Source organism: Vipera berus (assembly GCF_964194415.1).
Source record: "Vipera berus genome assembly, chromosome: 5".
Lineage (NCBI taxonomy): Eukaryota > Metazoa > Chordata > Lepidosauria > Squamata > Viperidae > Vipera > Vipera berus.
In genome coordinates this window covers 90737156-90764178 of record NC_138207.1, presented here as the reverse complement: position 1 = coordinate 90764178, position 27023 = coordinate 90737156, and positions in this window count along the sequence as shown.

The following is a 27023-nucleotide window of genomic DNA, read 5'->3' as shown; positions in this document are numbered from 1 at the left end:
TTCACTAATTTCTCCACGGGAATTGCATCTGACAGAGGCTCCTTAGAATTACATCTACCTCTTAAGTTGTGGATGACAATTGAATATGAGTCAACTGTGCAATGTGACTACACAGAAATATGGCAAATACAGTTTTTGACTTTATCAAAAACAGTTTCTAGATCATGGGAAATAATAGCTCAATTTTAATTCTAAATTGGTCATGTTCTTCCCAGATTCTTGTGTTTAGTTATGGCAATCACCATTCATTAGGAACTCAAACATACTAAAAGAATGATAAGAAGGATGATCACTAAAATCAAAGCATGTGCAGAGACAGTGAAGCAAATAAGAAAGTTTAGCTTTGAGAGAATTGATGACAGAGTTAAGATACATAAAGTGGCACTATATGGAGGGGGGGGAAACACCTTATTGTTCCCATCTTCAAGCATGGAATCATAATGGTCTTTCATTTAAAGAAAGCAGATTCCCGTTCAATGTTTTTTTTTAAAAAAAAATCCTTCCCAACATTAAGAACAGTTAAACAGTGGAACCAATTACCAAGAGAAGTGGTGGGCTGCCATTCACTGAATGCATTCAAGCAGAGGCTCAGTTATCTGTCTGGGTTTCTTTAATTTGGAGTCCTGAACTGAGCAGGAGGCTGGACTCAATAGCCTTAATGGCCCCTTTCAACCTTATCATTTTATGAATGGGAAAAAAAAATCAGCAGTTGCTGCTGAGAGTGCCATCACACACAGAGAAACCTTGGTGATAATGAGGTATGATTGGAGCCACAGCAATTGAATTCAAATCTATTTTCTCTTCACTGCTCACAGACTTACTATCTGTCCAAAAAGGGAATACAAAGATCAAGGCAGGACATGAACATATACCACTACCACCCCCAAATTACTATTTCTTTTTACTATTTTTGGAGTGTACCATAGCCTTTCTAAAATCTTGGCCCAATATTGGAGGATTAACTTTGTAGAGAAATTTTGAGACAGAATAAATTGCACAGCTCCATTCCCCCTGCCTCCAATTAAGTTAGAAACCATCCCAAACCCAAACACAGATATCTAATCCTAATATATGATATTTTGTTGTTTTTTTCCTCTCCCAAAATATCTGAAATTTGATTTTCTTTTTCTCTTCTTTTCTTTCTTTTTTTTGAACCCGTTCATTTGGGTGTTTTTTTAGTTGATACATGTGTTTGTTTGTTTTTGGTTTGCTTACAGTTTGTTTGGGGGATTGCTGGTAAACTGAATAATTGCCTGTTTGCTTAACTTCCACAATTCTTTTCTTGTCTATTTGTGGGTACTTAGATGACCTATCCAATAAATTTTACCATTGTAATAAGCTTGTCTTGAGTTCCTGATGTAGGAACATGTGCTCACTCCTCCTTTTTATGAAGCAGGAGTGTAAATAAAACAAACTACAGCAAGTACTGTAATTTGATTCTTCAAAAAAGGGGAAAAAACAGACCCAGGAAACTATAGGCCAATCAGCCTAACATCAATATCAGGGAAGGAAAAATAATAAAAAAAACAGATCTGTGAACATATAGAAATAAATAAAGTTATAACTAGCAGCCAGCTTGGGTTTGTTAAAAACAGATCATGCCAAACCAATCTTATTTCATTCTTTGATAAAGTGACTAAATTAGTAGACCAGCAAAATGCCCTGGATATAGTATATTTAGACTTCAGCAAGGCATTTGACAAAACAGACCACAACCTACTTCTTGGTAAGCTAGAAAAATGTGGGATAGACAGCATCACCACCAGATGGATTTATAACTTGCTGACAAACTGTACTCAACGAGTAGTTCTTACTGATATTACATCTATATGAAGGAAAATAAGCAGTGGGGTACCACAAGGCTCTTAGATGAGGGAATTGAAGGGGAATTTATCAAATTTGCAGATGACACTAAATTGGCAGGAATAGCCAACATCCCGGAAGACAATCTCAGGATGCAAAAATATCTTGACAGACTTGAACAATGAATGAATGAATGAATGAATGAACCTTTATTGTTAAAGTACAACCATGTATACATTGAGATTGGATGAGCCTCCCTTTGTGCCCCCCCACAACTCACAGTGACAACAAACCCACCATCTTGTTACACCATGTGAGCTAATTGCACAACACACCGACCTCGCAAGTCAATCATACATAAAATTATAAAATTATTTCCCATTCAAGAGCCTAACAGCCCATGGATAAAAGCTGTTCTTCAGCCTGTTGGTGCGGCTGGCTATACTCTTGTATCTACTACCCGATGGTAGGAGAGTAAAGAGGCACCAGGGTGTGAGTCATCCCTGAGAATTTTCCTCACTCTTCCAAGGCAGTGAGCCCTGACGATGTCATCCAGTGGTGTCAGGGGACAGCCCACAATGTCTTGTGCTGTGCTCACCACCCTCTGTAATACTTTTCTATCCGTGGCTGTCAGGCCAGCATACCAAACCACAATACAGTGCGAGAGGACGCACTCTATAGTAGACCAGTAAAAGAAGGTCATTAGCCATTGTTCTACCCTTTTCTTCTGCAAAACCCTGAGGAAGTGGAGTCTCTGTTGGGCCTTTCTGGCCACCTGGGTTGTATTAACTTTCCAAGTAAAATCTTCACAGAGGTAGACTCCCAGAAATTTAAAGGAGGAAACTCTCTCCACACCATATGGATAGTACCTGCCCCCCCCCGTATGCTGTTTCATCTCCACCTGTAATAAGACCCACTACGGTGGTATCATCTGCGAAATTAATTATCACAGTAGATGGGTCGAACGATACAAAATCATATGTGTACAAAGCAATATTTTGCATTTAGGCAGGAAAAAATCAAAGGTACATGCACAGATTAGGTGCAGTCTAGCTCAAAAACTGTAACTGTGAGAAGGACCTTGGAATCCTAGTGGACAATCACTTAAACATGAGTTAGCAGTGTGCAGCAGCAGCCAAAAAAGTTAATACAGTCCTTGGTTGTATAAACAGAGGGATAGAATCAAAATCACGTGATGTGTTAGTACCACTTTATAAAGCCTTAGTAAGGCCACATCTGGAATACTGCATCCACTTTTGATCACCACAATACAAACTAGATGATAAGAGATTGGAAAAAAATCAAAGAAGAGCAACTAAGATGATCAAAGGTCTGGAGACTAAAACATAAGAAGAATGGCTGCTAGACTTGGGTTTGGCTAGTCCAGGGTAGGCAACCTCAGCTCTTTTATGACTCATGAACTTCAACTCCCAGATGAATTCCTGACTCAGGAATTCTGGGAGTTGAAGTCCATGAGTCATAAAAGAGCCGAGGTTGCCTACTCCTGGGCTAGTCTAAAGAAAAGAGGAAATAGGGGAGACATGATAGCAGTATTCCAGTATTTGAGGGGCTGCCACAAAGAAGAGGGGGTCATGTTATTCACCAAAGCACCAGAGGGCAAGACAAAAAATAATAGTTGGAAACTGATCAAAGAGAGAAGAAACATGGAATTGAGGACAAACTTCCTGACAGTGAGGACAATTAACCAGTGGAACAGCTTGCCTCCAGAAATTGTGGGCACTCCATCACTGGAAATTTTTAAGAAGGAGCTAGACAGTCACTTGTCTGAGATGGTATGGGTTCTCCCGCTTGAGCAGGGGGCTGGACTAGAAGACCTCCAAGGTCCCTTCCAGCTATATTCTATTCTACTGGTGCAGAGTCTTGATCTTGTGTCTTGTATTTTATCATTTAGATGATAAATGATAAATGAAAGATGAAAGATTTACTGATTTACTTCAATAATATAGGTAAGTTTGTAAGAGACAAGTATTATAGGTAAATTTGTAAGAACAGTCATATATATATGACTATTTTTGGGGGGGATTGCTAACATATTTACACAAATATGAGCTGTCACTGTTGTGACTACTGCCTGTGGATGGCCTTGGGTTAGGCTGAAACAGGAAATAAGATTTGTCCTGTGTTTGGGGCACTTTTTCCAAAGTCTCAACATCTTGTTTGTCCCGTGTTTAGCTTCAATTGAATAGAAAATAAAAGCTAACACAATAATATTGATTTGTGCTTTAAATTGTAAGCCACCCTGAGTCTTCGGAGAAGGGCGGGATATAAATGGGATTAATATATATATATATATATATATATATATATATATATATATATATATATACACACACACACACACACACACACACACACACATATATATATATATATATATATATATATATATATATATATATATATATATATATATATACATACATACATACATACATACATACATACATATATATATATATATATATATGTGTCAATTGTTAACTATTTAGACTATATATATAATAGAAGCTAAGAAAGAAAAATTCCAGCCCTATGATTCTATAATTCTATAATTCAGTAATAATTCTTATGAGAAGAAAGAAATCTTGCAAAAAGTGCAAGAAAATGGAAAAAAATTAAGGAAAAATGGAAAAGAAGGGAAAATTATCAAGAAGTGGCTTCTGATATTCTTCATAGCAGTTGAAAGTACAAATATAGTTTAACTTCTCTCTAAAGTTATATTACTATAGTATGATAAAATCTATTCTGTCTAATTATCAAATCCATAAGTCACGTTCATTTGTTTTACTTTTACACAAAAAAGGCTTACGTTCAGCAATAAATGTAGATCATATCTTTTCTGTATTTATTCCTTTCCGCAAAATCTATCAACTTCACCAGCCATTCTCCCACAGTAGATAGTGTTGAATCTTTTTATCTCTCTACATACCATAGTCTTGCTGCTGTGATCATATGTTAAAATAATCTTCCATGTATTTTTCTGTTTATCCATTAATCCTAATGGAAAAATTCTAGCTTCAATTGAAAATTAATCTTTAAGCTCCTCTTTATCAAAGTATATATATAGATCCAGAATTTTTTTTAGTTTTTTTACATGTCCATCAAGCATGGTAGTAATAGCTTATGGTCAATGTTAATATAGATATTTGTGAAAAACTGTAGTCATCTTTCAAGTGGCTCTTTTTGAAGTTATTGTAAAGTTTCCAACAGCTTACAAAACAGGTCCAAAACAGGTCCAAATGTACTGTTATGACTAAAAGATTCATCTTTGCTTTAGTCATAAGATTATTACATTTATTCACATTTCAATTATTTCTATAGTTCCAGAAGAAGTATCAGAATAGAGCTGGAAGGGACCTTGGAGATCTTCTAGTCCAGCCTCCTTCTCAAGCAGGAGGACCTATACACTCTCAGATAAGTGACTGTCCAGTCTCTTTTTTAAAACCTCCAGTGATGGAGCACCCACAATGTCTGAAGGCAAGCTGTTCCACTGGTTAATTGTCCTCACCATTTTGAATTTTCTCCTTAATTCCAGGTTGGTTCTCTGTTTGATCAGTCTCCATCCATTGTTTCTTGTCTTACCTTCTAGTGCTTTAAAAAATGAATTGACCCCCTCCTCCTTGTGGCAGCCTCTCAAATACTGGAATACTGCTATCATGTCTACCCTAGTCCTTCTTTTCTCTAGACTGGCCAGTTACAGATCCAGCAACCATTCTTCATATGTTTTAGTCTCCAGACCTTTAATCATCTTAATTGCTCTTCTTTGCACTTTTTCCAAAGTCTCAACATCTTGTTTGTATTGTGGTGACCAAAACTGGATGCAGTATTCCAGATGTGGACTTACTAAGGCTTTATAAAGTGATTTTGATTCTATGCCTCTGCAAATTTTATGAGTTCACCTTCAATTCCCTCATATAGATCATTTATGAAGATATTGAAGAGTAGTGGGCCTAAGACGGAACCTTGTGGTACCCCGCTGCTTTCTTCTCTCCATGTGGATGTGGTGCCATTGAGGACTACTCATTGAGTACAGTTTTCCATCCAGCTACAGATCCATCTGGTGGTGATGTTGTCTATTCCACCTTTTTCTAGCTTACCAAGGAGAAGCTTGTGGTCTACTTTATCAAATGCCTTATGAAATCTAAGTATAGTACAGTGATGGCGAACCTTTTAGAGACTGAGTGCCCAAAAACCACCCCTGCCCCCCAGCCCACCCCACTCCACCCTTGCTCCACCCCACCCTGCCCCCAGCCCACCCCCGCTCCATCCCCAACCCTCCCACCCTCAGGGCCACTCACTGACTCCACAGCCTGCCACAGATCACCCAGGTGGCCCAGCAGTGCCATGGTGGCCATGCCCTCTGCCCGCACTCCATAGCATCAACTGTGCATGACGGGGCATGAGGGCAGAGTCTTGTCCCCGCTGCCTGGCTTCCATTTCATTGGCTATGCTGCTTCACACGGGCTGCACTCGAGGACGACTCTTCTCCAGGGGGGCTGCTGGTGAGGGGGCTGTGGGGGGAGTTGTATTTGGGGCAATGGCATGCATGCCCACAGAGAGGGCTCCGAGTGCTGCCTCTGGCACATGTGCCATAGGTTCACCACCACTGGTATAGTACATCCACAGCATTTCACTGGTCTACTAGTTTAGTCACTTTATCCAAGAATGAAATAAAATTGGTTTGGCATGATCTGTTTTTAACAAACCCTTGCTGGCTACCAGTTATAACTTTGTTTGCTTCTAGTTGTTCGCAGATCTGTTTTTTTTATAACATCTGCTAAGTGTTGTGATTCCATGCCAGCCTGTGATCCTGGCAGCTGAGTCTGGGGAATCTGGGGAGGAGAAGAAGGGGCCTGGGGAGTCATCGGAGTCGGAGGAAAGCTCTGATGAGCTCCAAGACTTACATTCCAGTGAGGAGACTGGACCTTCTGTTCGTGCTCAGGATGAGATACAGCTGGGTGGGGAGGCTGGGTTGGACTTGGAGGACACACAGCTGGAGGACATGAGAGACACCCACAAACGAAAACAGGTCAGGAGAGTACGCCAGAGAGAGGGAATGGGGTGACTCCAGAGAAGGCATTGAGAAGGCACGCCTTGAGGACTGAATTACAAAAGGGGAATGTGTGGGCAGTGCTGGTTGCTGAAGGCAACCGTTGCAAAGTACTTCATGGGATCATGTTCTGTTGGTATTGCCAGTGATTAATTCTCTGTTTTGCATTGTGTTTTGTGTGGACAATTTCCTCCCTTTGGATTGTGTTTTGTTGCTTTTGTTCTTGGACCATTTGGCAGGTTTGTTACCAATATTGAAAGGGGTTTTGTTTTCTTCTGAGTCGCTAGCCTATTTGTCAAAAGGGTTTTTGTCCTTGTGCATTTAACAAGGACATCCATTGGCTGGGACAGAACACTAGCTCCTTCAGAACTCTGGTATGTAATCTGTCAGGTCCTGGCGATTTATATTCATCAAGGTTGGATAGGTGTTCTCTTACCATTTTCTTGCATATTTTAATTTTTGTTTCTAGTTTGTCTTTTGCAATGGGTTTTTTTTTTTGTATGTTGGGCTATAGTTTCTTTTTCTGTGAAGACTGATGCAAAGAATGAGTTAAGCAGCTCTGCTTTCTCCCTGTTGCCTGTTATTTCTTTGCCATCTTCTCTCTTTAGTGGACCTACAATTTCCTTGACATTTTCCTTGTTGTTAATATGTTGGAAGAAACTTTTTTTATTATCCTTGATTTCTGTTGCAAGTCTTTGTTCTGAGCCTTTGCTTTCCTGACTTCATTTTTGCATGTTCTGGCTGTCTGCTGATAATTGGCCTTAGTTATGTGCCCCTCTTCCATTTTTTGTACTTGTCCTTTTTGTCTTTCAGTTTGTCAGAGAGAGCTTTGTGCAGCTATGCTGGTTTCTTCTTAATTTCTTGTTTTTCTTTTTCAGTGGTATTGTGCTGGTCTGGGCTTTTATGATTGCATTTTTCAGAGTTTCCCACACTTCTTGGGTAGTTTTCCCCTTTAGGATTTTCATCCATGGGATCTTTCCTAGGTTTTCTCTGAGTTTGTTAAAGTCGGCTCTTTTGAAGTTTAAGACATTGATTGGATTGTTTTCTATTGCTAGTGTTTGCATTATATTAAATTTCACTCATGGTTCCAGCAACTTCAACTCCCTCTATCACTTCTTCTCTACTAGTAAGAATTAAATCCAGTATAGCTTTAGGTCTGGTTCCCTCCTGCACCTTTTGGATGACAAAGTTGTCAGCCTTTGAGGATAGAATCTCCTATTACCAACACTTGCCTTCCTTTTGGTGTGGGGGGCCTGTAGTCTGGGGTGCTTTTCTGTTTATCTCAAGTGTTTTTGTTGTTGTGACTTTTAGGGATATTTGAAGTGACTTTTTCCTGCAGTAGTTCACATCTAATGCATGTATAGTTTGAATATTCTTTGGGCATAAGCACATACATGGAACATGTATTGCATACCACAATAGTATCAGTCACCTGTCCCATGAGTTTGTTGTTTGAAAAATCCCTCTTTTTGGGTGGTGGATGTGCTTTGCTGTTAGCCTTGTTTCTAGCTTCTCTGTTCTAGGTAATTATGCCTATTTTTTCTATCCTTTTTTCTGCCTGTTTATGCTTGTTTTTCGGCCTTGTTATTTAGGTATAGATAAACGTACAGTATGTGGCAGTATGCCCTTTGGTTTGAAAATAAAAACAATGCAGTTTATACTGAACGTAAAGTTTATGTTAGGATAGGGCTATTTAACGAAGGGAAGGGCTGCTTTCTCCTCAATAAGGAATTTGCTTTTAGCTTTCTGCTTTCTGACTGTTGTGATTCAGGGTCAGCCTGTGGGTTCGGGAGTTGGGTCGGACGACTCAGAGGAGGAGGAGGGGGGTGTTGAAGAGCTTGCTGAGGGGATTGGACAGCTTGATGAGAGCACCCAGCAAGGCCCCTCTAATCTGGTCACGATGCAGACCCAGCTGTGTGAGCCTGACAGCATGGATGAAGATGACCCACAGCTGGCCCTGTTCAAGGACGCCCGACGCAGGAGGCAGTCAGTCAGGAGTAAACAGAGGAAGGCAATGGGGCACCTCGGAAGGAGGCACAGAGAGGCCACGCTCTGAACTGTATTTAAGGGGAATGTGTGGGAGGGCTGGTTTGCTGAAGGCAACCGCTTGGATTGTTCCTGCTTCTTAGCTCGTGTTTTATGGTTGGTGTCTTGTCTTGCTCTTGTTTTATGTGAATAAATTTGGCAGGCTTTATTCCAGCCTCTTGCCGTTTGTAAAGGGGTCGTCCTTGCTTTTGCTGCAGGGCCGGTAGCAGGCTGGTACAGAACAGTTTGCCTTCAGCCTCCCACCCCTTACTAATATTATGGAGCAGCTACATGCTGAGAATGCCCAGCTCACCCAGCAACTCACTTTGCTGGCAGCTCAGGTGGCTCAACTGCAAGCTCAGGTTCATGCTGCACCCCCACCATCACCCCCACCCAGGAGAAAATGCCAAGTTGCAATGCCGGATAAATTTACAGGCACTCCAGAACTGTTTCCTGCTTTCCTGGGACAATGCCAGCTCTTTATCAGTGTGAGAGCAGCTGATTTCCCCACTGACCGGGATAAGGTGGGGTTTGTGTTAAGCCTTCTTTCGGGTGATGCAGCTCATTGGGGCACGCCTCTGCTGGCTCAACCTAGCCCATTGTTGGACAACTTTGTGGGGTTTTGTGATCATATGCGTCTGATGTATGAGGACCCTATTAAGACGCAGACTGCTACTCGACGCCTGAAAGCTCTGAGGCAGGGTCAATATCGCTATATCAGCGATTTTCGGCTGCTTAGCCAGGATTCCGCCTGGAATGAGGCTGCGCTTGTGGATGCCTTCCAGGATGGATTGTCGGAGGAGATGTTGGATGAGCTGGCCCGTGTGGATATTCCCTCAGACCTGAATGGGCTGATCCATCTCTGCCTGCGGATCGATGCTCGGTTGCAGCAACGAAGGAGTCGCCGTGCCACCCCACAGACCCCTGCCACCCCTGTTGTGCGTGAGCCCCCAGTTCAAAGGGAGGAGCCAATGGAACTGGGTGCCGCCAGGTCTCGTCTATTGGTGACTGAAATGAACAGACAATGATCGGGGGGGTTGTGTTTTTACTGTGGGGACCCTGGGCATTTGGCTGCTTTTTGCCCAAAGAAGCGACAGCGGGCATCAGTGACCGAGCCTGCCCCGAGAAAGTCCCCTACTTTTCTGTCAGGAAACGCCCCGAGCCCGATCTAGATGGTGTGATAGATCGGGCGTCCCACAACAACACTGAGCGACGTCTTTCCGATGCTGCCTGTGGACCTCCATGGCATCTGATTTTGGAGGCAAGCCAGAGGGGATTCCAGTCCATGCCTTAATTGACTCTGGGGCCACCACAAATTTTATGGACTCAGCATTTGTGGCCAAATGGGCTGTTCCCCAGTGCCCGGTGGATCCGCCCATGTTAGTGGAGACTATCGATGGTCAAGTGCTCCTGTCTGGGCCAATTACAGCCGCCACGCAACCATTATGTATGGCCATCAGTTCCCATGTGGAGGCCATCCAGTTCTATATCACCTCAGATCTGCACTTCCCCATGGTCTTGGGACTGGCGTGGCTCCGGGCGCATGACCCACAGATCTATTGGTCACAGAACTTGGTCACCTTCCCAAGCTTGCAGTGCGTAGACCACTCCCGCCATATCTGTGCCGGCCAGGTGGAGGGTTCCCCAGGGGTTTCCTTGCCTCCCGAACTGTCTGACTTTGCTGATGTGTTCAGCGAGACAGAGGCGGATCAATTACCCCCGCACAGGCCCTATGACTGCCCCATTGATTTAGTCCCTGATGCGCCTCTCCCAGTGGGGCGTTTGTACTCCATGTCAGACCCCGAGTTGGCTGCATTGCGGGACTTTCTGGAGAAGAATTTGGCTCGCGGTTTCATCCGGCCCTTGTCCTCACCAGTGTCTGCACCCATACTCTTCGTCAAAAAGAAGTCGGGCGAATTACGGCTTTGCTGCGATTATAGGAAACTCAACGCCATCACGGTGCGCAATCGTTACCCGCTGCCCCTCATCCCCGAACTCTTGGACCGACTCCTGGAGGCTAAGATCTTCACGAAACTGGACTTGCGTGGAGCTTACAACCTCGTCAGGGTTCGGCCGGGTGATGAGTGGAAGACGGCGTTTGGTACTCGCTATGGACATTTTGAGTACACGGTGATGCCGTTTGGCCTGACCAACGCCCCCGCTGTGTTTCAGCATTTCATGAATGACATTTTCCGGGATTTGTTGGATCAGTTTGTCGTGATATACTTGGATGACATCCTGATCTACTCCCCATCGCGTGAGGTGCACCATCAGCATCTCCATCAGGTCCTGCAGCAACTCCGAGAACATCGGCTGTTTGCCAAGTTGGAGAAGTGCCAGTTCTACCGGGTGACCATCGATTTCCTGGGTCACCGCATTTCTCCTGAGGGCATCGCCATGGAGCCGAGTAAGGTTGAGTCTTTGCAGAGTTGGCAACCCCCGGGTCGCGTGAAGGATGTTCAGCGACTTCTTGGGTTCGCCAACTATTACCGAACTTTCATCCCTGGGTTTGCTGCCTTGACAGCCCCCCTCACCCGGCTCCTGCAGAAGAAGACTCGGTTCCAGTGGAATGCTCCAGAACAACAGGCTTTCCAGACTTTGAAGGAAGCCTTCATGAAGGAGCCCATCTTGAAGCATCCTGATCCTCAACGGCCGTTTGTTGTGGAGGCGGACGCCTCCGACATTGCCATTGGGGCGGTGTTACTCCAGGCAATGACGCCCAGTGGTACCCTCTTCCCTTGCGCGTACCATTCACGAAAACTGAACCCTTCGGAGCGCAATTATACAATCTGGGAGAAGGAGCTGCTGGCCATCAAAGCGGCGTTCGAGGCCTGGAGGCATCATCTGGAGGGAGCGCGGCATCAAATCGAGGTCCGGACGGACCATAAGAATTTGGAAAGCCTGCAGACCGCTCGGAATTTAAACCAACGCCAGATCCGGTGGTCTCTTTTCTTTGCGAGGTTTGACTTCTGGGTTCGGTACATACCTAGCGGGCACAATCAAAGAGTGGATGCTCTGTCCAGGAAGCCCGAATATTCCCGAGTGGAAGACAAGCTTCTGCCCAGGACAGTGATCCCCATTGAGTCTTTTGCTGCGGTGAGGGAGCCGGTTGATATACGGGCTCGGATCCAGTAGGCACAGCAGCAGGAGGTGTGGGTGGCTCAGCGGAAGGAGGAGGTGGGGCCAGATTCTCCTTGGACGGTCACGGATGGACTCTTGTATTATCGTGACCGGCTCTACGTTCCAGGAGGGCCACTCAGGGGACTCATCCTCAGCCAGTGTCACGATAACCTGGCGGCGGGGCATTTTGGCCTGTTCAAGACCCTGAACCTGGTCTCCCGTACCTTCTGGTGGCCCCGAGTCCGACATGACGTCCAGTCCTATGTTACCTCCTGCATCCCATGCAGGCAGGCCAAGTCAGCGACAGGGGCCCCGCCTGGATTACTGCAGCCTTTGCCGACACCCAAAAGACCCTGGGGGGCTGTGTCCATGCCCTTTCTGATGGATTTACCCCCATCCTCTGGTTTTACGACAGTGTATGTTGTGGTGGACATGCTGACCAAGATGGCGCACTTCATCCCCTGTCGCAGCTTACCGTCAACATATGTTACTAGTCGTATGTTCATTCAGCAGGTGTTTCGGCTGCACGGTCTCCCTGATAGAGTCGTCTCTGGTAGGGGGGCCCAGTTTACAGCCCGCTTCTGGCAGGAGTTGATGCATGCGTTGGATATCAAGATTTGCCTCTCGTCCGCTCATCATCCTCAAACTGACGGGGGAACCGAGAAGGTCATCGGTATCCTGGAACAATATCTGCGCTGCTACGTCAATCTGCAGCAAAACAATTGGGTGGACTATCTGGCCATAGCTGAGTTTGCATTTAACAATTCGCAGCACACCTCCACACAGATGACACCGTTCTTGGCCAATGTGGGATATCACCCCCGGTTTTTCCCCCTTTCTCCCGTGGACTCACCGGAGCCGGCAGCGAACGACTTCACGGCAGAGTTACAGGCGATCCATCGATTGGTGCGACGTCAGTTAGAGAAGGCCAAGGCCGATTACAAAAGGTTTGCTGATCGGTCAAGACGGGATACGCCTCCACTATCGGTGGGAGATCGGGTCTGGTTGTCCACCAGGAACCTACCGTCAACACGGCCGGTGAGAAAGTTAGATCACCGATATTTAGGACCGTTCCCAGTCGAGGCTGTCATCAATCCGGTCGCCTATCGCTTAACTCTGCCACGTTCCCTGCGCGTGCACCCAGTCTTTCATCGGTCTCTGTTGGTCCCCGAGCAACCGGCCTGTCCACTCCGCCGAGCAGAACCTCCCCCATCAGGACCTCGTGATGGAGGCAGCACCCCCGGGTACGAGGTCGCCAGCATCAGGGATTCCCGTTGGCTGAAAGGTCGTTTCCAGTACCTGATTGAATGGAAAGGTTACGGACCAGAGGACTTCACCTGGCAAGATGCGACCGCCGTTCATGCCCCTGCATTGGTGACCGCTTTTCATGAACAATTTCTATCTCGACCGCATCCGGATCGGCAGACCCGGGCGAAGGGCCCTGTGGTGCGGGATAGTGTTGTGATTCAGGGTCAGCCTGTGGGTTCGGGAGTTGGGTCGGACGACTCAGAGGAGGAGGAGGGGGGTGTTGAAGAGCTTGCTGAGGGGATTGGACAGCTTGATGAGAGCCCCCAGCAAGGCCCCTCTCATCTGGTCACGATGCAGACCCAGCTGTGTGAGCCTGACAGCGTGGATGAAGATGACCCACAGCTGGCCCTGTTCAAGGACGCCTGACGCAGGAGGCAGTCAGTCAGGAGTAAACAGAGGGAGGCAATGGGGCACCTTGGAAGGAGGCACAGAGAGGCCACGCCCTGAACTGTATTTAAGGGGAATGTGTGGGAGGGTTGGTTTGCTGAAGGCAACAGCTTGGATTGTTCCTGCTTCTTAGCTCATGTTTTATGGTTGGTGTCTTGTCTTGCTCTTGTTTTATGTGAATAAATTTGGCAGGCTTTATTCCAGCCTCTTGCTGTTTGTAAAGGGGTCGTCCCTGCTTTTGCTGCAGGGCCAGTAGCAGGCTGGTACAGAACAGTGACTAAAAATTCATCCCTATCCTTCCTTTTCTTAATTTGCTCCTTAAAAATATGACCATAGAACAAAAGGTTGTTTTAGAAGAGCTAACAGGATTTGAAATAGTTAAAAAGATTAAATATTTGGGGGTATATCTTTCAGCTTCTAATGTAAAATTATACAAAAATAATTATGAATTGTTATGGTTAAAAATACAAAAAGAGTTAGATAGTTGGAAAAAACTACAATTATCCTTATTGGGAAGAATTGCAGCAGTAAAAATGAATGTTTTGCCAAAATTTTTATTTTTGTTTCAAATGATACCTATACTTAAAAAAAGATTCAAATTTGGAGGAATGGCAGAAAGGTATTAATAAATTTGTTTGGGCAGGGAAAAGACCAAGAGTTAAGTTTAAGTTAATGCAAGATGTACATGAAAGAGGTGGTCTTAAAATGCCCAATTTTAAATTATATTATGAGGCTGCTGCTTTATCATCAATTAGTGATTGGTTTAATTTAACACAAGGGAGATTATTGAATATTGAGGGTTATGATTTGTTATTTGGTTGGCATGCATATTTGTTGTATGACGAGAAGGTGGATAATGTTTTTAAGATACATATATTAAGGTATGCTCTGTTGCGAGTTTGGAAAAAATATCGACATAAGTTAAATTATAAAATACCAATTTGGGCAATACCTAAACATGCAATAGAAAATATAAACGTGGGATTTAAACATGATGTGATTACATATAAAGAAATTCTTAGGAATGTATGGCAATTAAAGCCATATAATATTTTAAAAGAAAGGAAAATAGTACAAACTTGGTTCCAGTATGGGCAGTTACAAGCTAGATGGAAAGAAGACCAGAAAGTTGGTATTTTAATAACTGATGGAAATTTGGTAAAGCAAATCAGAGATCAAGGTCAAGCACATATAAGGAGGATATATAATGCACTGATAGAAATAGACTCAGAAACGGAACTGGTTAAAGATTGTATGATAAAGTGGGCCCAGAATTTTCAGGAGGTTATTACAATGGATACTTGGGAAAAGATATGGGTCAGAAATGTAAAATTTACTCAGGCTCAAAATTTAAGAGAGAATTTTTATAAAATGTTTTATAGATGGCATTTAGATCCTAAAAAATTAGCAAGTATGTATCCGAACTGCCAGCCTAAATGTTGGAGGTGTGGTTGTGAGGATGCAACGTATTATCATATATGGTGGACTTGTAAAAAAGTCAAAGCTTTTTGGATTAAAATTTGGTGGAACATGCAGAAGATATTTAAGAAAAAGATAAGGTTTTCTCCACAGTTATTTCTGTTGGGTATCATTACAGATTGTACTGTCATAGATACTAAATTGATGTTGAATTTAATTACAGCAGCAAGACCTTTAGTAGTGCAATATTGGAAGAAGGAGGAACTGCCTACTATAGAAGAGTGGACTTTGAAAGTTTCAAACCTGGCGGAAATGGCAAAGATTTCAGCATATTTGAAAGAACAATCGCAACACAGATACATTTTGGAATGGAGAAGATGGATCGAATATATTCAGAATAAATATGGGACTAAAAAGTTTCATTTAGCATTTGAATAAGTATAGTTTTACATGATGTATTATTAGTTATTCATTATTTGTTAGTAATTTAGTTATGTTTAAGGGGAGTTAAAGTGCGATAGAATTTAATGTGTCTTTCTTTTTTGGTTAGTTAGCATATTTTAGCTTAAGTTTGTAAAGTTTATACCCTGTATTCAGCTCTGGGAAGTCGGGGGGGGGGGAGGGTAAGGGAGGGTAAGGGGGAGGGAGTGAGTTTATGTTTTTAAAAATGTATCTTAAAATATTTCAATAAAAAAAGGAATTTGCTTTTAGCTTTCTGCTTTCTGTCTAAAAATTCATCCCTATCCTTCCTTTTCTTAATTTGTTCCTTATTTATCTCTATCCTCTCTGCCTTCCTGTGCTCAGCCAGTCTTTCTAGTTGCCCTCAGTTGCCTCCATCCATTGCTCCTCTGAGGTCTCTTCTACGTTCAGCCAGTTTTTCTGTGCTGAGCTGGTCTAATAGCCGTTTTTTGTTTTTTTTGAGCTGGGCAGGTTTGCTAGTTGGTTTTTCTCTGCTGAGTAGGTTTAATAGCTGGGTTTTCTCTGCTGGGCCTTTCCACCAACGCTCTCCATCTGCCACTCTGCCACTCCATCTCTGGCCATTGCTCCGTCTCCGACAGTCAGCCAGGTTCTCTCAAGCTGCCGGTCCGGTCCTCTGCTGCTCCACTGCCTTTGTTGTGCTGCCTCGCCACCACCTGTAGGCCTCCTGGTCCACTGCTGCCACCACCCGCCACCTCTGCACCATCCCCAGCCACCATTTCAGAAGCAGATCTGGACCCCATGATATCAGTGGTTTTAACAGCTGAGCCAATTTATTTTTTACAGTATATTAGATATTCCAGGAAAATTAATACCTTTAAAATCCTGCAAGTACATGGAAACTGTAGCAGACCATTTGCCTATTGGTGGGAATTCTTGAGTTTTTAGGTTTGCAGTGTCCAGGAGGTTTACAAGGGGGAAATGTTACAGCTTTTTGTTTGTTTCTTCGCTCATTTGGAATTTTGGGCATATGCCCAGAAATGTGCAGAACATGAAATAAGTATTAATAGGGAGGGAGAACATGGATCTAATTTATTTCCCCATTGTGTAAAGTGATTTTTTGTTTAAATTATTATTCCAGAACCTGTAGTAGTTCGTTGTTTTGAAATCAAAGACTGTGAATCATTATTAAACTGCCTTTGGGAATTGGGAGGGGGAAGTAGAGGTAGTGTGGAAATGCCAGTTTTAATTGGTGGACCTATGGACAAATTTCATGAATATTCTGAACATCTGAAGAAGGCCAGAAAAGAGCTAGGAAACAAGTGATTGAATCCAGTTCCACTGTTGCAGAGGTTTCCCTTTATTATGATTTCTCTCATTCTTTTGCAGCCTTGTTTGAGGCTAGCTGTTAGCACATTTGGTTTGCTGCATTAAGCAATTTTGATTGCTCTTTCCTCTGTACGATTCTTCTTTATTTGCTTCCTTTTTGCAAAAAGATTCAAAGATATTAATTAGTCTCCATTTGGTCAATTTCTTTGTTAAGTGTAATCTGATTTTTTTCCACTTGCCACTTTAAAAACATTTCATATAATTTTCTTTATTTAAATCTCATTTATCTCAAGCCCTACATTTATATGATATACCTTGATTGCCAGTTTCATTTTATTTATTTTATGAACTCTTTCATTTAGTTCAATCCTCATTTATCACTTTCTCACTTATTGTTATGTGGTTATATTATTAAAATATTCTTTTATGTATGTAATTTCATCATGAATTTATATCTACTGAAGTTTTTTATTTTCTGTATTACATCTTGTGTTATGTTCTCTTAATTATTTTTTTTTTATTTATTGTTAGGCAGTTGCACTTCTGCAACTGTTATCCATTATTCATATTTTTAATTTTTCTTATGAGATGCAGTATTTTTTTACCAGTAGCATAGGTGATTCATTTGCAATATTTACTGTGTTTCCTCAAAAGTAAGACCTACCCTGAAAATAAGCTCTAGCTTGATTTTTGGGGGAGGGCCCAATATAAGCCCTACTCCCAAAATAAGCCTTAATTTTGGGGTGAGGCACACACCTAAAAGTCAAGCTAGGGTTCACCTCACTGGCCCACTTCTGCGGTGCCCCCGGCCTGCATTTTGCCATTAGAGGCCTTCCAGAAGGTCTCTGCTGCTGAGAACTAAGATACGGATTCAATCCAGAGCTCCATTCTCAGCTGCAGAGGCATTTCCTTTGGCCACAGAAGAAGTGGGCTGGCTGGGCGGGGCTGCCAGTGCCGCTGCCACAAGGTGAGATGGTGAAAATGACACCTCCCAAAAAATAAGACCTGGTGCCTCTTTTGGAGGCAAAATAAATAAATAAATCCAGTTCTTATTTTCGGGGAAACATGATACAAAGGGTAGAGAACACAGAGAGGAAAGCGGACTTAGAGAAAGTGCCATTGTTTTTGCCTCCAGACTCTATTAGATATGTTGTTATCCCTATCAATTATTTTAGCCAGTTGGAGATAAAGAACCATCATAAAGCATTTTCTCTTACATGGTGCCATGTGCTTCCATTGGTTATCCTGCACAGCAAATACAAAAAGACACTGTCCTTGTGGCTCTGGAGAGCTGAAGACCATTGGACACATACTCCTTCGAAGCTCGATTTATAGAGATATTTGAAAAAAATGTATCTTCCCAATAAATGATAGGTATCCTGGCCATTCTGACACTACGTATCTCCAGTGGCTTCAGGATGAACGGACTGTGATTAAACCACAGGTGGCTAGATTCTGCGCAGCAGCACTGGGGATTCGTCAGAAGCAGATGATTAATCCATCATAGCTATTTTACACAATTAATGCAGCAAACCCTCTTGCATTATCACTCTCTTACATTTTAGTATTTAATAACTATGAGCTTCATAGTTTAAGGATTGATATTATATTATAGTTAGGCCGTGCTTTGTTTTGCTCATGTGCAATTGACAGATTGGATGCCAAATGGTGATTTTAATATAGATTTTATCTGTTATTTATTATTTTATTGTAGAATTTTTAACTGGATATTTTTCGAGTGTTTTTAACTTGCTCTGGTCTTAGATTATAATAAATATTGACTTGACTTGACTTGACTTGGTAGCCATAGACACCACAGCAAACTAATCTCTTCTTATTTTATTATACATGCTTCATAGGTATTTGGTCATTGTCTGTAATAAATGTTTGATTTGATTTGCACTACTTTCCTCTACTTCATTTTGGTGCCTGGGCCTGCTCACTTTATTATAAAACCAGAGTACAGTGTAAGAGAAAACAGCAAGTAGTAGCATTTCCAACTGACCTCCTTCCTGCCTAATATTACATGGCCATTGTGGGGTAATTGTGGGAGCCTTATATAGGGCAGGGGGTTGGACTAGAAGACCTCCATGGTCCCTTCCAGCCCTATGATTCCATGATATGTACAGACTACCATTATTTCTATTCTCCAGTCCCTCAAAGACAGTTTGAAGGTTATCCATGATTGTCTTTTCTTCTGTCAACTTCACAGTGTTGAACAGAAGGAGAAAAAAATATAACCCCAGCAACTGCTCCACACAACAGAAATGAAAGTGTTTCCCAGTCCTCCTCTTATATCCTGCTGTAAGTATTTGTCTGTATGTGTGTATATACATATATGTGTGTGTATATGACATATACACAGTGTTTTGTAGTTGAGGGAAGACCAGGAGACAGCAGGCACAGTTTAAACGATTTATTTAGGGATCGTGTCCCGGGCGAGGCACCGCCGGGATTCCCTCTTATTTATACTCTAACTCTGTAACGTTAAACCAATCAGCGGGTGGCGTTTTCCTGCCGCGTGGCGGCAGCCAATCAGGTGTAGTCAGCTGTAGCAGCCGTGAGCTGTCAACAGGCTGTTGCTTCGGCCAGCTGGCAACTTCTGACAGCTCCGGATGCACTGCGCATGCGCAGCCCAGGCAACTTTGACAGCTGTCAGTGAGCTGCGCCTGCGCGGCAGCTTGACAGCTGTCAAAGTCAGCCGTTTCGCTGCACCTGCGTGGATGAGAGGCGGCAGCCCTTTTGACAGCTGTCATCGGGCTGCCGTGTTCTTCCTCACGAACGTGTGAGGAGAATAAACATTTAAACAGTCAATATATAACACAGAGAGAGACTCTCAGGTACTGTAGCAGTAACTCTGAGAATGAGAGATTAGAGTCTCTATCATTCTCCTGCAGAAGGGGTATAATGTGTAGTGGGTTCTAGACTGCATGGAACGATGCCAGACCGATGAGTACAGCATAGCAGCTCTTTATTGATGGCAGAACTGTACTGAGGGTTTGGGGTTACCTGAGTCCTTATATATACCTGGCCAGGTATCCACCTGGCCAATCCATTTGAACCTGCTATTCCCACCGAGACATAGCCCAATCCGCATCAGTCCTGATACAGTGCCACCTGGTGGTATAAGTAGCGCTGTTGCTATGTTGTGCCCCAAACCCATACACAACACCCCTCCCCTTTTAAGAACAAACAATAATGATTCACACAACAACTACACACTAGAACACATTAAGTACAATTTAACCATTACACGTCAATCCTACCATGCCCTTCCGCCCCCCTCATGACCTAACATAGTCAGCCAGATAGGCTGGTGGCCTATTTTTTATTTATTTATTTATTTATTAAATTTTTATACCACCCTTCTCCTGAAGGACTCAGGGCGGTGTACAGGGCAATAAATATCAGAATATAAATACAAAAGTTAAAAAAGAAGTTAAAAAGAATTAAATAATCATGCCAAATATAATACAATAATTAAAACTATCTTAAAATTAGATCCAACCCTAAACCCATCAAACCAGGCCAGATTGTTCAAATAGATAAGTTTTTAAATCGCGCCGGAAGGAGTGAAGGTCGGGGGCCATCCGGAGCTCAACCGGCAAGCGGTTCCATAGGTCTGGCGCGCCCACAGAGAACGCCCTCCCCCTGGGGGCCACCAATCGACATTCTCTGATCAGAGGCACCCTGAGGAGGCCCTCTCTGTGGGAGCGCACTGGACGGAGGGAGGTTGATGCCGGCAGCAGGTGCTGCCATAGGTAATCCGGACCCATGCCATGTAGGGCTTTATAGGTCATTACCAGCACCTTGAATCTCAACCGGAGGGCAACTGGCAGCCAATGCAGCTCGCAGAGAAGAGGTGTAACATGGGACTATCGGGAGACCCCCAACACCACTCGCGCGGCTGCATTCTGCACCAGTTGAAGCCTCCGAGTGGTCCTCAAGGGCAGCCCCATGTAGAAAGCGTTGCAGTAGTCCAAACGAGAGGTCACAAGCGCATGAGTGACTGTACGCAAGGCATCCTGGTCTAGATAGGGCCGCAACTGGCGCACCAGGCGAACCTGGGCGAAGGCCCCCCTAGTCACAGCTCCAATATGATCTTCTAAGGAGAGCTGTGAATCTAGAAGGACCCCCAAGTTGCGAGCCCGATCTACGGGGGATAATAGCTCACCCCCCATATTAAGAGATGGAATATTCTGCATTTCCCGAGATTCCAACACGCACAGCCACTCAGTCTTGTCAGGGTTGAGCTGAAGCCTGTTCCTCCCCATCCAGACCCGGACCGCCTCCAGGCAACGGGACATCACGTTGAGGGCATCACTGGAGTGGATTGGGGTTGAAATAAAAAGCTGGGTATCATCAGCGTACTGATGATAACCAACTCCAAAACCACGAATGATCTCACCCAGAGGCTTCATGTAGATGTTGAACAGGAGAGGCGAGAGGACCGATCCCTGAGGAACTCCACAAACAAGGGGCCTCAAGGTCGACCTCTGCCCTCCTGCCAACACCGACTGCGAACGCCCCAGAAGGTATGAGGAGAAACACTGAAGAACTGTGCCTCCCACTCCCAACCCCCTGAGGTGCCGCAGAAGGATACCATGGTCGATGGTACCGAAAGCCGCTGAGAGGTCCAATAGGACTAGGACAGAGGAACAACCCCTGTCCCGAGCCCGCCAGAGATCATTCACCAGCGCGACCAATGCCGTCTCCGTGCTGTACCCAGACCTGAAACCCGATTGGTAAAGGTCCAGATAATCAGCTTCCTCCAAGAACAAAGGGAGCTGATGCGCCACCATGCTCTCAACAACCTTCGCAAGAAAGCGAAGGTTGGAGACCGGATGAAAGTTATTTAATACAGCTGGGTCCAGGGCAGGCTTCTTGAGGAGGGGTCTCACCACCACCTCCTTCAAGGCAGCGGGAAAACTACCCTCACTCAAAGAAGCAGTTATCACTTCCTGGAGCCAGCCTCGTGTCCCATCCTGGGCTGCAAAAATCAGCCAGGAGGGGCACAGGTCCAACAAACACGTGGTGGAGCTCAGCTTCCCCATGATCCTGTTCACATCTTCAGGAGTCACAGGATCAAACTCCTCCCAGATAATATCGACAAGACTGCCCTCGTCCTCATCATCAGACTCTGCCCAGTCGGAGTCCAAACCGGTCTGAATCTGAGCGATTTTGTCCGACAGATGTTGACTAAACTCCTCGGCACGACCCTGCAAGGGCTCCTCCCTCACCTCCTGATTAAGTGATTAGACCTTGCCGTCCTCATCACCGTGAGATAAGATCTCGTGAAAGACCTTAGTCGCAACCGGTCGGATTCAGATCGGCTGGATCTCCAACAGCTCTCTAGGCCCCGTCTCCAATGCTTCCTCTCCTGGAGCTCCATGGAAAACTATGGTGCCCATTGGGATCTGCACCGGGTCATGGGCCGCAGGTACAACTTGGTCGAATGCCTCTATGGCCGCCTTTTCCCAGGCTTCCACTAGGGCATCGGCCGAGCTGTGAGCAAAGGAGGCAGGTGGGGACCCCAGCGCCACCTGGAACCACTCAGGGTCCATTAAGCGCCTAGGGCGGAACAATCTCGTTGGTTCAACCACCCCATGACGGGGAGTGGCAAAACGGAAGACCAACCGCAGGAGGTGATGATCGGTCCATGACAGGGGCATAACAATTGGAGAACCCCCACCTAGATCATCTAACCACCGTCCAGATAGGAAAATCAAATCAAGCGTGTGCCCCCCCATGAGTTGGACCCTGAATAACTTGCATCAGGTCCATGGCCATCATGGAAGCCATGAACTCCTGAGCTAACTCAGATGATCCCCCCAGGGATGGTAGATTAAAGTCACCCAAAACCATAAGTTTGGGGAACTCAATCACCAACCCTGAGAGGATATCGAGAAGCTCAGGCAGGGCTGCTGCTGCGCGACTAGGCGAAAGGTACACCAGCAGCAGGCCCAACTGAGCTCTAGGGACTCACACCCGTCTATCTGGACAACGCTGGCCTCCCGCGGACATAAGGTCTCCCTCACAACTACCGCCACTCCACCACCCCTACCCTGAGCTCGAGGCTGGTGCAGCACCCAGAAACCCAATGGACAAAGATCAACCAGAGGGACACCGCCCTCTGGGCCCAACCAGGTCTCCGTGATGCAAGCCAGGTCCGCATGCTCCTCCTCGATCAAATCACGTATAAGAGGAGCCTTGTTAGCTACAGACCTGGCATTAAAATACACGAGCCTGAGCTCAGGTGGCTGCTCATCCTCGCTCCTGGAACCATAGGCTGAAATCAGGGGGTCGGAGCGCATCACCGCACGGAGACAGTGGGGACGCACTCCCGGATATTGATACGGCCCCCTGTTCATACGCCTGCTGCCGTTCCCTACCGCCATGGGAATAGACAAACCCACACCCCGCTCCAGGGCCCCGGAGGCACCCAACCCAAGCCTTGTCACGGCGCGATCAATCCCAGGCCTGGTCTGAGAAATGGTTGGTGGAACCCCCCCAGTCTCCAACCAAACCTTTTTAGAACCCTCCCCCCTCCCTAACCCCACAAAAAATTGAGCTAAAAAGTGCACCAGGGGCCTCTTATTAAATTTGTGATGGAGGCTCCTGTCCTTGCCCAACCATCTCTCAGGGTCCCAATAATTGGGCTCGTCATCAAGAGGATAGATTGAAATAAAGGCGAGTCACACCCAGGAAGGGGGGGCACCCCTGAGCACAAATAAGTCCGTGCTTGAATAGGATAAAACCATTTTTCGGGTAGATCCAGCCAGTCCCATAGTCACTCGAAGAGATGTAAGATAGAAGATCGACACTGTCCAGTCCACCAGCTCCCTGCCACTTGAGCTGGCCAAGTAACTCCTGAGACAGATCGGGCACCTCCCTCTCACAGAGGGCCCAAACCTATCCAGAAGCGGACAGAATACCAACCCAAATAAAGCATACCTCCCTAGATCTCTCACCTCTAGGGAGATAGCAGATGGTATAGGGTGGTGTAATTGATGGTATAGCTGAGCCACCCTCTCACAGCGGCTCAGCTCCAAGACCTTCTGAGTCTGATGGGTTCAATGGGTTCGTGAGGGGAAGAGAACAATTAGAGCAGCAATTAACCGACATAACCTGAAGATGACAAAAGTTCCAGTCACAAAGATCTTCACAAAAGCGAGGAAAGCGAAGAAAGGCTGAAACAGCAGATGGATCCAAGCCAGATAGCTCTAGTCCACAGGACACGGGCACCACAAGCTGACCTGTGCCGCCTGACCAACAGCGTGCAGCGCCAGAAATCCAACGCCCAGCTGAAGGTCCCCTTCGCCAGAAACAGGCATGAAACAGACTCCCAGTGGCCATCAAACAGTGAGAAGCAAGAGCAAAAAGCAGCCATAACACTCCCTCTCGACTCTCTGCTCGCCGCTCCAGAGCCAGTTCTTCGACCATTTCGCATACTTTCAGCTTTCAGCGTTCTGCGTTCTGGAGGCCGCTCTAGGCCGCGGCTCTATGGCTCCGAGAAACAGCTGCTCAGAGCCCTCCAAGCCGCGGCACCTCACCACTCTACAGAGGGCCTCCGAAAAAGAAAACGCTGGAGTGCACAGTTCAGAGCAGTTCAGAACGGGTCTGCATCGCCGACGGAGACATCAAACATCTCTCTTCCTAGATCTTTCAACTCAGCGAATTCCAGCGCAGAGGCAAAACACCTCTGCAGCCCCCCTTTGGACTCCGAGGATTCCAAAGATGCCAAGGTAGCCGGAGCTCACCACGGAGCTCACCCAAGCACGTTCGCCATCTTGGGCATTTGCCATCTTGGGCATTTGCCCGTGATGACTGCCTTAGGGTTTCCCCCTTGACTTGGACAGCAGGGTCAGTGGATATGGCTTGGTTGGGCTAGCCATGTTGACTCGTCCCCAGGTCAGACCCTGCGACTGGATTGTCCTGATCATCCTGAGGTGGTTGTTGTCTGTGCTTACCCAGTCTCTCCAGGAACAGTTCTGGGTCCCTGAAGTCCTCCGCCAGCTCAGGTTCTTCATGTTGATCTGTCGGTTGTGAGGAATGGCTCCCCTGTTGATTTTTTCCCAGTGGCCTTTCAGGAACCTGTCTCCTAATTTGGTCTATGTGTCATCGGATCTGACAGTCCCCCTCCACCCCTACAATGTAGGACAAAGGCCCTGTTCTGTCAACCACCATGCCAGGAATCCACTCATGTCCCGGCCCATAGTTCCTGGCCCAGACCAGTTCACCTGTGTTTAGTTCCCTAGTTGGGTTGGGTTGCACTGTCTCTGCAGCCACCCTGTTGGGGTGTAGCCTGTCCAGCTTGGTGATGAGCCATCTGCCCCAACGCAGTTCCGCTGGGCTCTTCCCTGTTGCTGTGCAAGGTGTGGAATGTTGAGCCAGCAGGAACTGAGCCAACCTATGATGCCAGTCTCTGCTGATGATGTGCTTCAAAGCGTCTTTGGTTGTTCTCACCATGCGTTCTGCTAATCCATTGGTCGACGGGTGAAAGGGCGCGGATATGATGTGCCTAATCAAGTTGGCCTTCAAGAAATCCTGGAATTCAACAGAGGTGAATTGTGGGCCATTATCCAAGATCAACACATCAGGGAGGCCATGTGTGGCAAAGAGCCCCCTGAGCACTTGGATTGTCCTGGCCAAGGTCATACTAGTGACTGGTACTACCTCTAACCATTTGGAATGGCTATCTACCACCACTAGGAATAGCTGACCTTGGTATGGACCAGCATAATCGATGTGGACCCTGGACCATGGAGTGTGTGTTGCCTCCCATTTGTGGACAGGCGCATGTGGCAGTTCAGGCCTGGACCTTTGGCATACATAGCAACTGTGCACCTGTTCCTCTATGGCCTTGTCTAGGCCTGGCCACCACAGGTAACTCCTAGCTAATGCCTTCATCCTCACTATACCCAGGTGCCCTTCGTGTAATGAATCTAAGACCCTGTCCCTTAGTCTCTCAGGGATGATGACCCTGCTACCCCACAAAAGGCATCCCTTATGGGCAGACAACTCATGCCTCTGAATAAAATATGCCTGAAATTCCGGACCTGGGCTCTTCTCTTGCCACCCAGTAACCACCCATGCCAGGACTCTGCTCAGGACCCTGTCAGCTGTTGTTTTTGTGGCAATGTCCTTTGCGTGTAGAGGGCATTCATGTAATTCCTGGATGGCCAGTATTTGTTCTGCAGGCGCTGGATCGGGTTCAGCGTAAGAGGTCCATCAGCGTGACCCATATCCTTTCCTGGTTTATTTATTTATTTATTTAATTAAATTTTTATACCGCCCTATTCCCAAAGGACTCAGGGCGGTTTACAGGGCAACATAAAATATGATATAAAAATAGTATAAATTAAAATAGATTAAATTACATAAGCCCAACAATTAAAACAATATTAAAAGCTAAAACCCCTTCAGTCCAGGCCTGATAGATCAAAAAACCAAGTTTTCAGATCCCGGCGAAATGTACGCAGATCGGGGGCGGTCCGAAGCTCCACCGGTAAATCATTCCAAAGGGCAGGCGCGCACACAGAGAATGCCCTCCCCCTGGGGATCACCCGCCGGCACTCCTTAACCGTCAGCACCCTGAGAAGGGTGGGAGCGTACAGGACGATGGGAAGTTGATGCCGGCAGCAGGTGTTCCCTTAGATAATCCGGACCCAAGCCATGCACTAGTTTACGGTTGTATGCGGATAGGAATATGGACCACCTGAGCATTCTAGGGGATAGGATTTGAGGGGTTTGCCTGTCTGTCATGAACAACCCTAACAAGGGCTTGTGGTCTGTGAATATGGTAAATTCTCTGCCATACAAGTAGTCATGGAATTTTTTGACTCCAGCCACTATTGCCAAGGCTTCCTTATCGATTTGTGCATAATTTCTCTCAGCCGTTGACAGTGTCCTGGAGTAATAGGCAATGGGTTTTTGTTCTCCATTCTCTTCTAAGTGACTCAAAACTGCACCCACTCCATAGGGAGAAGCATCACACGCAATGCAGATGGGTTTTTTTCTATGAAATGAGTGACAGTGGAATTACTGGATAGTAGTTCCTTAAGAGTTTGAAAACTCTGCTCACGAGCCTTGGTCCAGGTCCAAGTATCTTTCTTGTCTAATAGTCTGTGTAAAGGCTCAGCAA